The 11,065-nt window shown below is 40.9% G+C and overlaps 2 long non-coding RNA genes across 2 annotated transcripts; both read right to left on the reverse strand.

Annotated features, from left to right (window-relative positions):
* Positions 1 to 6,123: 6,123 nt before the first annotated feature.
* Positions 6,124 to 7,527, reverse strand: LOC131139940 (uncharacterized). The gene is made up of 4 exons (XR_009132321.1): positions 7,339 to 7,527; positions 6,608 to 6,625; positions 6,426 to 6,530; positions 6,124 to 6,318 (listed from the first exon to the last, which is right to left on the reverse strand). It is a non-coding gene; the product is annotated as an uncharacterized LOC131139940 (long non-coding RNA).
* Positions 7,528 to 9,164: 1,637 nt separating this feature from the next.
* On the reverse strand, positions 9,165 to 10,273 carry LOC131139941 (uncharacterized). The gene is made up of 4 exons (XR_009132322.1): positions 10,075 to 10,273; positions 9,779 to 9,808; positions 9,358 to 9,456; positions 9,165 to 9,273 (listed from the first exon to the last, which is right to left on the reverse strand). It is a non-coding gene; the product is annotated as an uncharacterized LOC131139941 (long non-coding RNA).
* Positions 10,274 to 11,065: the final 792 nt, after the last annotated feature.

Here is an 11,065-nt window from a genome sequence, read left to right on the forward strand (position 1 = left end):
ACATAACTTAACCGAGATTAATTAGCATCTGTCAGTGTGGGAAAAGGTTATAAAGCCATTATTAAAGCTTTGGGACTCCTGTCATTATCCACAAATAGTGAAAACATGGAACAGTGGTGAACCTTCCCAGGAGTGGCCGACCACAGTGATGACTCATCCAAGAGGTCACAAAAGACCCCACAACAACATCCAATTTAACTGCAGGCCTCACTTGCCTCAGTTAAAGTCAGTGTAAGAAAGACACTGAACAGAAACGGCTTGCATGGCAGTGTTCCAAAACAAAAAAGACAAACGTTGAACTTTTTGGAAGGTGTGTGTCTCATCACATCTGGCATAAAAGTAACGGCACATTTCAGAAAAAGAACACCATAGCAAGAGTAAAATATGGTGGTGATAGTGTGATGGTCTGGGGATGTTTTGCTTCTTTAGAACCTGGAAGACTTGCTGTGGTAAATGAACATTCCGGAAAAGAGTGTCTGTTTGTCACCTCAATCTGAAATGTGGCTGAATTACAACAATTCTGCAAAGTTGAGTGGGCCAAAAGTCTTCCACAGCTGCTCTAAGAGACTCATTGCAAGTTATCACAAACACTTGATTGCAGTTGTTGCTGTTAAGGGTAGTTTATAATTGGACGTGTCATTTAAAAACTACATTGTAATGACGCAAGCTATTAAAGAATATTAGATGAATTCCACAAATGGCCCCCCAACCACACTTTGGACACCGCTGATACTGTATATGGAGGTAAAAATCTACGAGGCTTCTAAGTAGCAATATGAATAGCATTTTGAATTAATAATCAGCAAAGTGTTTATGATTTTCTTTGTTCAGCTGTTCTCTACACAAAGTGTTATTTTCAAGACAGCAGCCAGTTATTACCGGGTTTGTTATTGGATCGCCACCATATTGGTTTTGAACCCGCTGTGCACTTTCACTTTCGCTATGACACACACAGCTGCACAGGGCAACTAATCAGAGAGCCACAATCCCGCTTCATGCCGCCGCCCCTTTTCAGCTATAAAACGCGTCGACAGCGTTCCCTTTCTCCTCAAGGTTAGTCTTCGACCACAACAAAATAAAGAAGCCTTTCGACATGGGAGGTGAGTATCTGCGCATGCTTGACATGATTTATTACTTCCTGCTTCTTGTTGAATTTTAAATGCGTCACAGTTGGCAAACACAGCATAAAATACTGTATTTTAAGCCTTTAAGCCTTTATTAAGCCTTTTTATGGAAGTGGCAAACGAGCTACAAAACACGTTAAACATATAAAGTAACATTATTCGTTCTGAATCTGCAGTATTAGACTTGTGCATTGAATACTAACACATACCAAAATGTCTAATACTATATAAGATGATGGGATTTTAGTCTGGTATTTGGCCATGTGGAAATATGTACAACACTTTAATTTGGGTTGTGGAGTGTGTCTGATGGAGCACAGAAAAAAAGAACATGTTACCTCCAAGTTCACAATCTCCAATAGGGAGATTTAATGTAATAAAGGGAACCTATGCAATTTAAAGGTGATCAAATCCTATGTATTTGCATTGGGAACGTTTAACATTTATTGGTGTTGATGAACTCAATTGATTCACTATTCTTTTTCAACAGCCTCTCCATCTACCCCAGCGAGTAAGTTTTTTTTATATTTCATTTTTTAAATATGCACAGTATATATACATGGTGTGTACTTATAAAGCAGCATTTTTGATATCACAATCCAAATTATGGTTTTCAGAGTGTGACAACAGTGAGCCTCCCACCTTTCAGTACTTGAAGTCGTAAACATTTCTTTCAACATTACATAAAATCAGTAAAAATACTTCATTCATTCATTTTCTACCGCTTATCCTCACGAGGGTCGCGATGGGTGCTGGAGCCTATCCCAGCTGTCTTAGGGCGAGAGGCGGGGTACACCCTGGACTGGTGGCCAGCCAATCACAGGGCACATATAGACAAACAACCATTCACACTCACATTCATACCTATGGACAATTTGGAGTCGCCAATTAACCTAGCATGTTTTTGGAATGTGGGAGGAAACCTGGAGAAAATCCACACATGCACGGGGAGAACATGCAAACTCATAAAAATACTTAAAAAGTAAAACAAAATTACAACATGAGTTGGGTCATGTCATTAAATTGACGTGTGGATGGGTAATAATAATAATAATAATAACAATGGGTATGTTTTGTGACATTGTTTTCAATATAGGGGTGTTAACTCATGTCTAGAGGGCTTTAAAACTGTTACAAAGTGTATACAGAAGGTCTGTGCTCTAACTGCAAAAGTATTCCATTTACAAAGAAGGAATCCAACTTCACGGAAATTGACTTATCACAGTCTGGTCTGGCACCAATTTTTTTTTGTGATAACCGAGGGATTACTGTAAAATAACAGGGAGCGCTAAATCATTCTGTGGCAGTCCCAAAATCATCTGTGGCGGGCCGTCACAAATAAATAAATAAATAAATAAATGTATGGCAAACCCTGTCATAGCTCAAGCCATTTTTTGATGAATGCTAATGAATAAACATGAACGTTCATCTGCTCAGGACAGACGGGTTTCCTTTGGGCAACAGATGGCAAAAAATATACAGTATATAGTGGAAAAAATATATACCACTAACTTATAATTCTGGGCTACTATAGGTGGTCTGCTTTTTCCGCCCCCTGCTGGGACAACAATTGGTTATGGCATGAACGCCAATGCTGCGAGGATGTTAACCACTCTTCAACCAGCACCACCACTGTCTGGAACTGGGATGGTGGGGACTGGGCTAGCAGGAGCAGCAGGTACGGTACACCACGGATACCTCACGTGCGCCATCTACGCTGGTGCAGTATGACGTATGCTCCGTCTCATGTCCAAGTCCTGTCTTCACACTGCATATATATTTACATGGTGTAAATTGGTGTGTTAGCTATTTGTAATATTAAACTCAAAAGTAAAGTACCGTTTTTTCCGGAATATAAGTCACACTTTTTTTCATAGGTTGGCTGTTCCTGCGACTTATACTCCAGAGTGACTTATAAATTAAAAAACTCTTTATGTTACATAAATACTGGACACCTTTACTGTTCATGTTTATTTTTTGTGTAGCTGAATAACCATTGTGTTAGCATATCTTACACCTATTCGGCCTGTTCTCTATTCTTTTATTAATGTTAGAACTTGCCTTCCAAGAGGACGTAATGTCGGTTTTGGTCAAGTAGTTTGTAGAATAAATTATACTCTTATAGTCCAGAAAATACGGTACATGAAACGGCTAAACCCTACCCTGGATTCCAAAGAGTTGATACATTTGTTGATTGTGTGGAATTAATTGATTAATCACTTATTGGAAGATAGTCATGTAAAATTTATATATATTATATTTACATCAGGTCTGGTATAACATCTTCCATTCTCGCTGATCTTTGACCAGTGAACACACCACAGACTCTCCTTATATGCTGTATATTTGACTTAGAAAATCCTTACTAGATAGCATTCTTGTCTCGTCATGCTCATATTTATCTTCAAGAACCAGGAGGCTGTAGGTACTTTTTGTTGATCTGGTATCTGTAATTGATGTCCTTCTCCATCTACGCCATCTCATTTTAGGTCCAGGTGCTGCTTCTGCTGCTGCTCCTGTCGCCGGCCATGTGGTGAGACTCTTCTTCTGAGTTATCGGAAAGGAGTGTTCTGAGGCTGTTATTTCACATGCTACATGGTTCAAAAGGACCAATATGCATTTCAATCAAGCTAGATGGATTCAGTGTTACCTACAGAAGTTGAAGTGTTGAAATCTTCCAATAAATGAAGTGACTGAAGTATTTGTGTGCCAGACTCTTGCTTGCAGCATTGCCAGATGAACAGAACAATTAAATCACTTAAATCCACATTCCCTGTTTTGTAAACTGCGATGCATCCTCAAATGTTCTCATTTGGATTTAGATTGGGGGAACACAGGATGATCCATAAGAGTGACATAATGTTGAAAAAAACAGTCATTAGCACACAGATGACTACCTTCAGTCATGAGGGATGCATGAACCCTGCAACATCTCCACATAGCCAACTGCCGTTTGACGCCCCTGCACTACCCGAAACTGCTTTGATTCATTGAAGAGAAAAGCAACGCAGATCATGATACCGCCCCCCTCCCCCACCAACTCTGCAATAAGAGTTGCAAATAATTGAAAAGAGTCTCAGATAAATGAAAGTGTTGTACGTGCATAGCAGAAGGTTTCACAGGCCGCTGAAGTCAACATAAATAATTGTGTCAGAAGTTGAACCCTCCTGACCTTCTTTCGCTTCCTTATAAGGACTTGTTGTTCTCACAGTGGTGGCAGCTTCTGGGCTTCAGTCCAGTTCTTTCTGTTAGGAATAGCTCAAACAGGAACCACTCAAATGCATGACCCCCCCACCCCCACACCCCCCCACACACACACACACCACACACACAAAGAACAAATTCAAGGGTTAGGTTAAGGTATCAGTAAAAAAAACATCCAGAAAAAGACAACCTTTGACCATCCATCATCTTCCTTGCTAGCAGTCACTCTAATTCAAAGTGAAGACAATAACAATAATAAATACAGCTGATTAAATCCAACCCTGGTACCAGTGATGTGTGTTTGTAACACTACTATCTTATGTTGGGTTTAGCAGGGACTTCCAGAGGGACTTTCCACAGTATGTGTGTGTGTGTGTGTGTTCTGATTGGTTACAGATTAAACTTTGCATTGAGGGCATTCATGGGGACTTCTGTGTGTGTGTGTGCTTGGTGGAAGTATAGCTGATACAGCTGGAGCATACTTGACAATATTTCTATTTCTTTCATTCATTCATTCATTTTCTACCGCTTTTCCTCACGAGGGTCGCGGGAGGTGCTGGAGCCTATCCCAGCTGTCTTCGGGCGTGAGGCGGGGTACACCCTGGACTGGTGGCCAGCCAATCACAGGGCACATATAGACAAACAACCATTCACACTCACATTCATACCTATGGACAATTTGGAGTCGCCAATTAACCTAGCATGTTTTTGGAATGTGGGAGGAAACCAGAGTACCCGGAGAAAACCCACGCATGCACGGGGAGAACATGCAAACTCCACACAGAGATGGCCGAGGGTGGAATTGAACACTGGTCTCCTAGCTGTGAGGTCTGCACGCTAACCACTAGACCGCCGTGCCGCCCATTTCTATTTCAAAATGTTGCAATTTATTAAGGAAACATCCCCTGACTGTGTGGCCAGGCGGGAAGACCTGGGTTCGATTCTTGGCATCTCTATGTGGAGTTTGCACATTCTCGACTCACTTCCGTCGACTCTCAACTCTCAACAACTCGCGCGCCCCCCTGCAGGACACTTTGACAGCACATACGGTACCCCACATTATTCTTCACATTATTATTTATTATTTATTATTATACGGGAGCAGCGGCACGGTGGTCGAGTGGTTAGCGCACAGACCTCACAGCTAGGAGAACAGGGTTCAATTCCACCCTCAGCCATCTCTGTGTGGAGTTTGCATGTTCTCCCCGTGCATGCGTGGGTTTTCTCCAGGTACTCCGGTTTCCTCCCACATTCCAAAAACATGCTAGGTTAATTGGCGACTCCAAATTGTCCATAGGTATGAATGTGAGTGTGAATGGTTGTTTGTCTATATGTGCCCTGTGATTGGCTGGCCACCAGTCCAGGGTGAAAACAGACAGTTGGGATAGGCTCCAGCATACCCCCGGCGATTCTAGTGTGAATAAGCGGCATGGAAAATGGATGGATGGCCTGCTGTGCTTTGTTTGCAGGCCCATAATAAGAACACAATTCAGGTTTACTTCATTTCAACAGCACTTTCACAGTAACAAACTGCAAAAATATTGTCAATTCTACCTAAATTCTGACTTGTGTTATTTCTTGGGTTATTTCCTGAGAGATAAGTGTTTTGTTTTGTCTTGTCCATCTTCTCTAAAACTTTTCTTAATAGCACAGGGCTCTACACACAGCACAGGGAGGGGCGACCATAAGGTTATTCCATGATATTTACTAGCCATGTATCTGTAGAGTGGGGACAGGTTTATTCAATAGCCCACAAGCACTATCAGAGCCAGAAATAATAATTTTATTCACACGGTTTGTATTCAATATTGTCATTTTATTTACTCTTTGCCCTCCACACACAAAAGAAGAACTGGAATACAGATTTCTTGAAAATAAACTGACATTTAAAATAGACACCAGGGAGTAAAACAGTGGCTTAATACACAGCAGCCAGAGCTTCAAGGGGAAAACCTCGGAGTCATCGACGATGGTGGACTCAGTGATGGACCTACAATGAGATGTCACACTTTAGCATTCTAAGAGAAGGAACACATTTCCTGTGACTGTAAGAGCGTAGAAAGTGAAAGGTCACCACAAGACCACGTAACGAGGTACCTGGCGGCAATGAGAGGTCGGTGGGGTCTAGAGCAGGGCTCGGTTGGGGATAACCGATTGTCGCCCCAGCAGGAGGTATGTGTGCCATAAAACCTCCTGGGTTTCCTGTCAATTGGAGGGACACAATGTGATTTTTCACCTTCATGCTACAATATTAATATTGAAATGAAATATAATCTTACCTGTAGGGGCAGAAGGGCCTGATGAAAAAGGAAGAAGACTTGATTAATTTTGTTTACTGCATTTAAAAGATGACTTATATTTGTAGAGAAATGTCTGTCATGGTTTTTTTTTATTGTCTGCAAAGATTTTAAAGACACCACAGCTCCCATGTCATCTTGTAGGTGCGCTATGACAACATTCATTCATTCATTTTCTACCGCTTATCCTCATGAGGGTCGCGGGGGTGCTGGAGCCTATCCCAGCTGACTTATACAGGAGTACAAGCAAAATTGTGCAATCATCCGTCCATACATATACAACAAACTATGCAGTGAGACAAGGGGTGACAGGACGGGATGATTGGGCGGTGAAGGGGGGGAGGAAGCGGGGGACAACACTAGGAGAGGGGAGGGGGAAAAAACTAGACTCCAAAGTAGACTCTTAATGAAGGAGTACAGTGTGGGACTGTTAAAAAAATGCCACATGGCACATATAGACAAACAACCATTCACACTCACATTCATACCTATGGACAATTTGGAGTTTTTGGAACTTTGGAATGTGGGAGGAAACCGGAGTACTCGGAGAAAACGCACGCATGCACGAGGAGAAAATAAACTGCACATGTAAACTCCACACAGAGATGATAACATACATATAAAAATTGTATTTATATGTTCAGTCAAAATTACAGTACATATTTGATCATGTCTAAAGTATACTCATAGAATAAATAGTAAAAGTTACTCACCGGCTCCCATGATTTTTTAAAAATTTGGGTTTTAAGTCAAACGTTGAGTGATGCCAAGTGTTCGTTTGAAAAGCCAACCAGCTGGGAGCTTTTATGTCTGAGGAGAGGGACTGGTGTGAGCCCCTCTGATTGGCTGCCGATCACTAGACAAGAAAAAGGGCACTTGTGGGTGGAGGCGCATTGCAAGACCAAAGTCGAGACAACCGATACTTGCGACGCGGAAGAGGCTTTCACTTTCTTCTTATCTGAACTTTAGTGTGTTTTTGACCTCATTACTGCGTCCTGGTCCCAGAACTGAAATGAAGGCTGTTGTGGTGTAAAAAGATCTGCATGTCCTTTGCTTTATGGACTTTGAGCAGTGACAAAGCAAATAAGTATAACATCTGATAATATATCTCATTAAGAAAGAATTATTGTTGTGTCAGGTTGTTTTATAAGTGGGATGTGAAAGTTGTTCCATGCAAATAAGTAAGCAAATAAGTAAGCAAATAAGTAATTGTCTGAAATGTTGATGATGTGAAACTAATGATGATGATCAAGGAAGAAATAGGATATCCTTTAAAAAGTGCTAACTACTATGAGTTGTTGCTTCACTGTTCATGAAAATAAAATAAAAACACTTTTTTGTTTCTTTACTTTATTTGCCTTTTATTTAACCTACAAATGTGTCAGATCATTTTGCCTGACCCTGTATAAATTTACATAGATTCCTCATTTACTAATATCATATTTTCGTAGTTAGAGCATAGAAAACCCCGTTTATGACCTTTTCTAAACACGGTTCTTAACAGTATTATATGTTAATAACCGTTATTTGAACCATTATTGGTTACCAGGATATGCAAGATGACCACTTTCTACAGAGGGACCATTGAGAACCTGCTGACCAGCTGCATCTCCGTCTGGTCTGGGAGCTGCAAGGCCTCGGACTGGATGTTACTCCAGAGAGTGGTGAGGACAGCGGAGAAGATCATTGGGACCCCCCCCCCCCCCCCCCCCACCTGGCGTCGGGTAGAAGGCTCTGCAGCATCCGCTGTACAACAACCAGGTTTAGAGACAGCTACTTCCCCCTGGCCATCAGACTGCTCAATGCCAAATAAGCCCCTCTACCTGCCCACACGCACAACCAAAACTTTAAATTATTGTTATTTATTCAAAATTATTTGTACAAATTACTGTTTATGCTGTACATTGTTCATATTTGATGTCATCTATTTATTCTCCACATTATTATTTATTATTATAAGGGAGCGGCGGCGCGGTGGTCGAGTGGTTAGCACGCAGACCTCACAGCTAGGACACGAGGGTTCAATTCCACCCTCGGCCATCTCTGTGTGGCGTTTGCATGTTCTCCCCGTGCATACGTGGGTTTTCTCCGGGTACTCCGGTTTCCTCCCACATTCCAAAAACATGCTAGGTTAATTGGCGACTCCAAATTGTCCATAGGTATGAATGTGAGTGTGAATGGTTGTTTGTCTATATGTGCCCTGTGTTTGGCTGGCCACCAGTCCAGGGTGAAAACAGACAGTTGGGATAGGCTCCAGCATACCCCCGCGATTTTAGTGTGAATTAACGGCATAGAAAATGAATGAACTTTCACAGTAACAAACTGCAAAAATATTGTCTATCTATCTATCTATCTATCTATCTATCTATCTATCTGTCTATCTGTCTGTCTGTCTGTCTGTCTGTCTGTCTGTCTGTCTGTCTGTCTGTCTGTCTGTCTGTCTGTCTGTCTATCATCTATCATTAGATGTTAGTGTTTTGAGGTCCTTGCATTAGTGCACTGTAGAAAAAAAATTCTTACACACACACACACACACATTAGGGGAGTTACATTTTATTCTTTCCAACGGCGCTGCGTTGGAGCATTTGAAATGGTTTGACATGGTTCAAGGTGGTCCTTCAAGACTCACAAGATAGTCGCTGCAATGCCTAAAATGAAAAGGCAGAGCACATTAAAAACTCATATCCAAATTCATGTTCCAGTATTTGTTCAGCTGTCCGTCGGTCATGTACCTGCTGCCGTTGCAGTGGCTGCTGCCGTTGCAGTGCTACTGGTCACCGCGACAGCAGCGGCGACCGTAATAGCGGGTGCAACAATCACTGCAGCTGGGCCTGCATAGGAAATAATAGGATATAATAACAATATTGATAGGAAATGTTCAAGAACGACATCCATTGACTTGAGACAGCGTGTCATTTGTTTATGTTGGAATATCTTGGTGTGGAGTTTACATGTGCATGTGTACGTATACTGTATACTGTATACTGTATGTCTCCTGTGATTGAGTAGTCGAGGATATACCTCGTCTTTCACCCAAAGTCACAGAAATTCCGTAAAAGATAAAAACGTATAAACTAATCTCAATCCTAATGAGGTATGAAAGCGGTATTAAAAACTAGACGGATGGTTCTTTTGTGTTGGAAAAAGTCTTACCTGAAACTGCACCAATAACAAGTAAGAAAACTGAAAAACAAAACAGACAGGAGTTTTAATTTTCAATGCATTATTCAATTTGTTCACGCTAGTTGTAATAGTCGTTTCATAGTTTCTCATTTTTAGTCATTTTGCCAAAATACCTCACATCAATGCAAATAATACAATACAACAATACAATAAGAAACATACTCTAAAAGCAATACCTGACAGTGTCAGTCAAAAGTGAGCATTATAATCTGCATAAAGGAGGGAACAACCTCTGAAAAGGCTCATGAATGATAATAGTTACTCACGGAGTCCCATTTTGTCTTTCTGTGCTTCTCTTGGTCTGGATACAATGCTTGTATGACCCAACAATGCTGTGTTTGTCCCAACAAGAAAGTTGTTGGATTTATAGGCAGGCCAACATTATGCAACCAAAGTGATTAACATCACTTTGATTGTAAAATGTAAATGTAATTGGAAGTCCAAGTGACATCTTATTGGCTGAACAGGACTGTCAATCAAGTCTTAGGTTTCATTTAATGAGAAACGAAAGTGTTGACAGGAAAAAGATGGGAGGGGTCATTATTTAGGAGAATCATTCAACTCATGTTAAATGACAAACCAATTTATCAAAAATAAAAAACATGTCTTTATTATAAAACTAACAAGAGAGAATATGTCTAGCACTGTCGGACATGAATAATTACATGCAATGCTTATCATTTTAAAAACAACTGTGTAAAATGTCTCAAATTCAGTTTAGCATGGGACGTAAAGCTAGGTTGATGGTGTGTTGTCATAACTAGATAAATATTTAGTTTTCAATAATTGTACATGTTCCCATGTAGTCACCACAGGCAACAAGAAAAAAAAAACTATAACAGCAAAAACCTGACTAGAAGAATCATAAAAGCTCATAAAAGACTGAACGAGTTAACTGAACTATCCTTGGCAGGAAAAAGTGGCAAGACGCACAAGTGACTTCTTATTGGCTGGAGAGGACTGTCAATCAAGGGTTGGGTTTCGTTTCACAGGAAACGAAAGTGATTACAGGAAAAGGATGGGGGGGGGGGCAATAACTATATACGGTGTTTATCATTTTTTGTGCAGTTCAGCACGAGCAGTAAAGGTGAACGCTGTTGTGTTATCATAACTATAAAAAACTATGGCAGCAAAAACCTGAGAAGAACCGCCCCTTAAAAGGCGTTCATGAAGCGAACCGAACTTCCCCGATTGGCCAGGAACACAAGTGACTTTTTATTGGCTGGATAAAACTGTCAATCGAGCATTTAGGTTTCG

Source organism: Doryrhamphus excisus, chromosome 13 (genome assembly GCF_030265055.1).
Source record: "Doryrhamphus excisus isolate RoL2022-K1 chromosome 13, RoL_Dexc_1.0, whole genome shotgun sequence".
Taxonomy (NCBI): Eukaryota; Metazoa; Chordata; class Actinopteri; order Syngnathiformes; family Syngnathidae; genus Doryrhamphus; species Doryrhamphus excisus.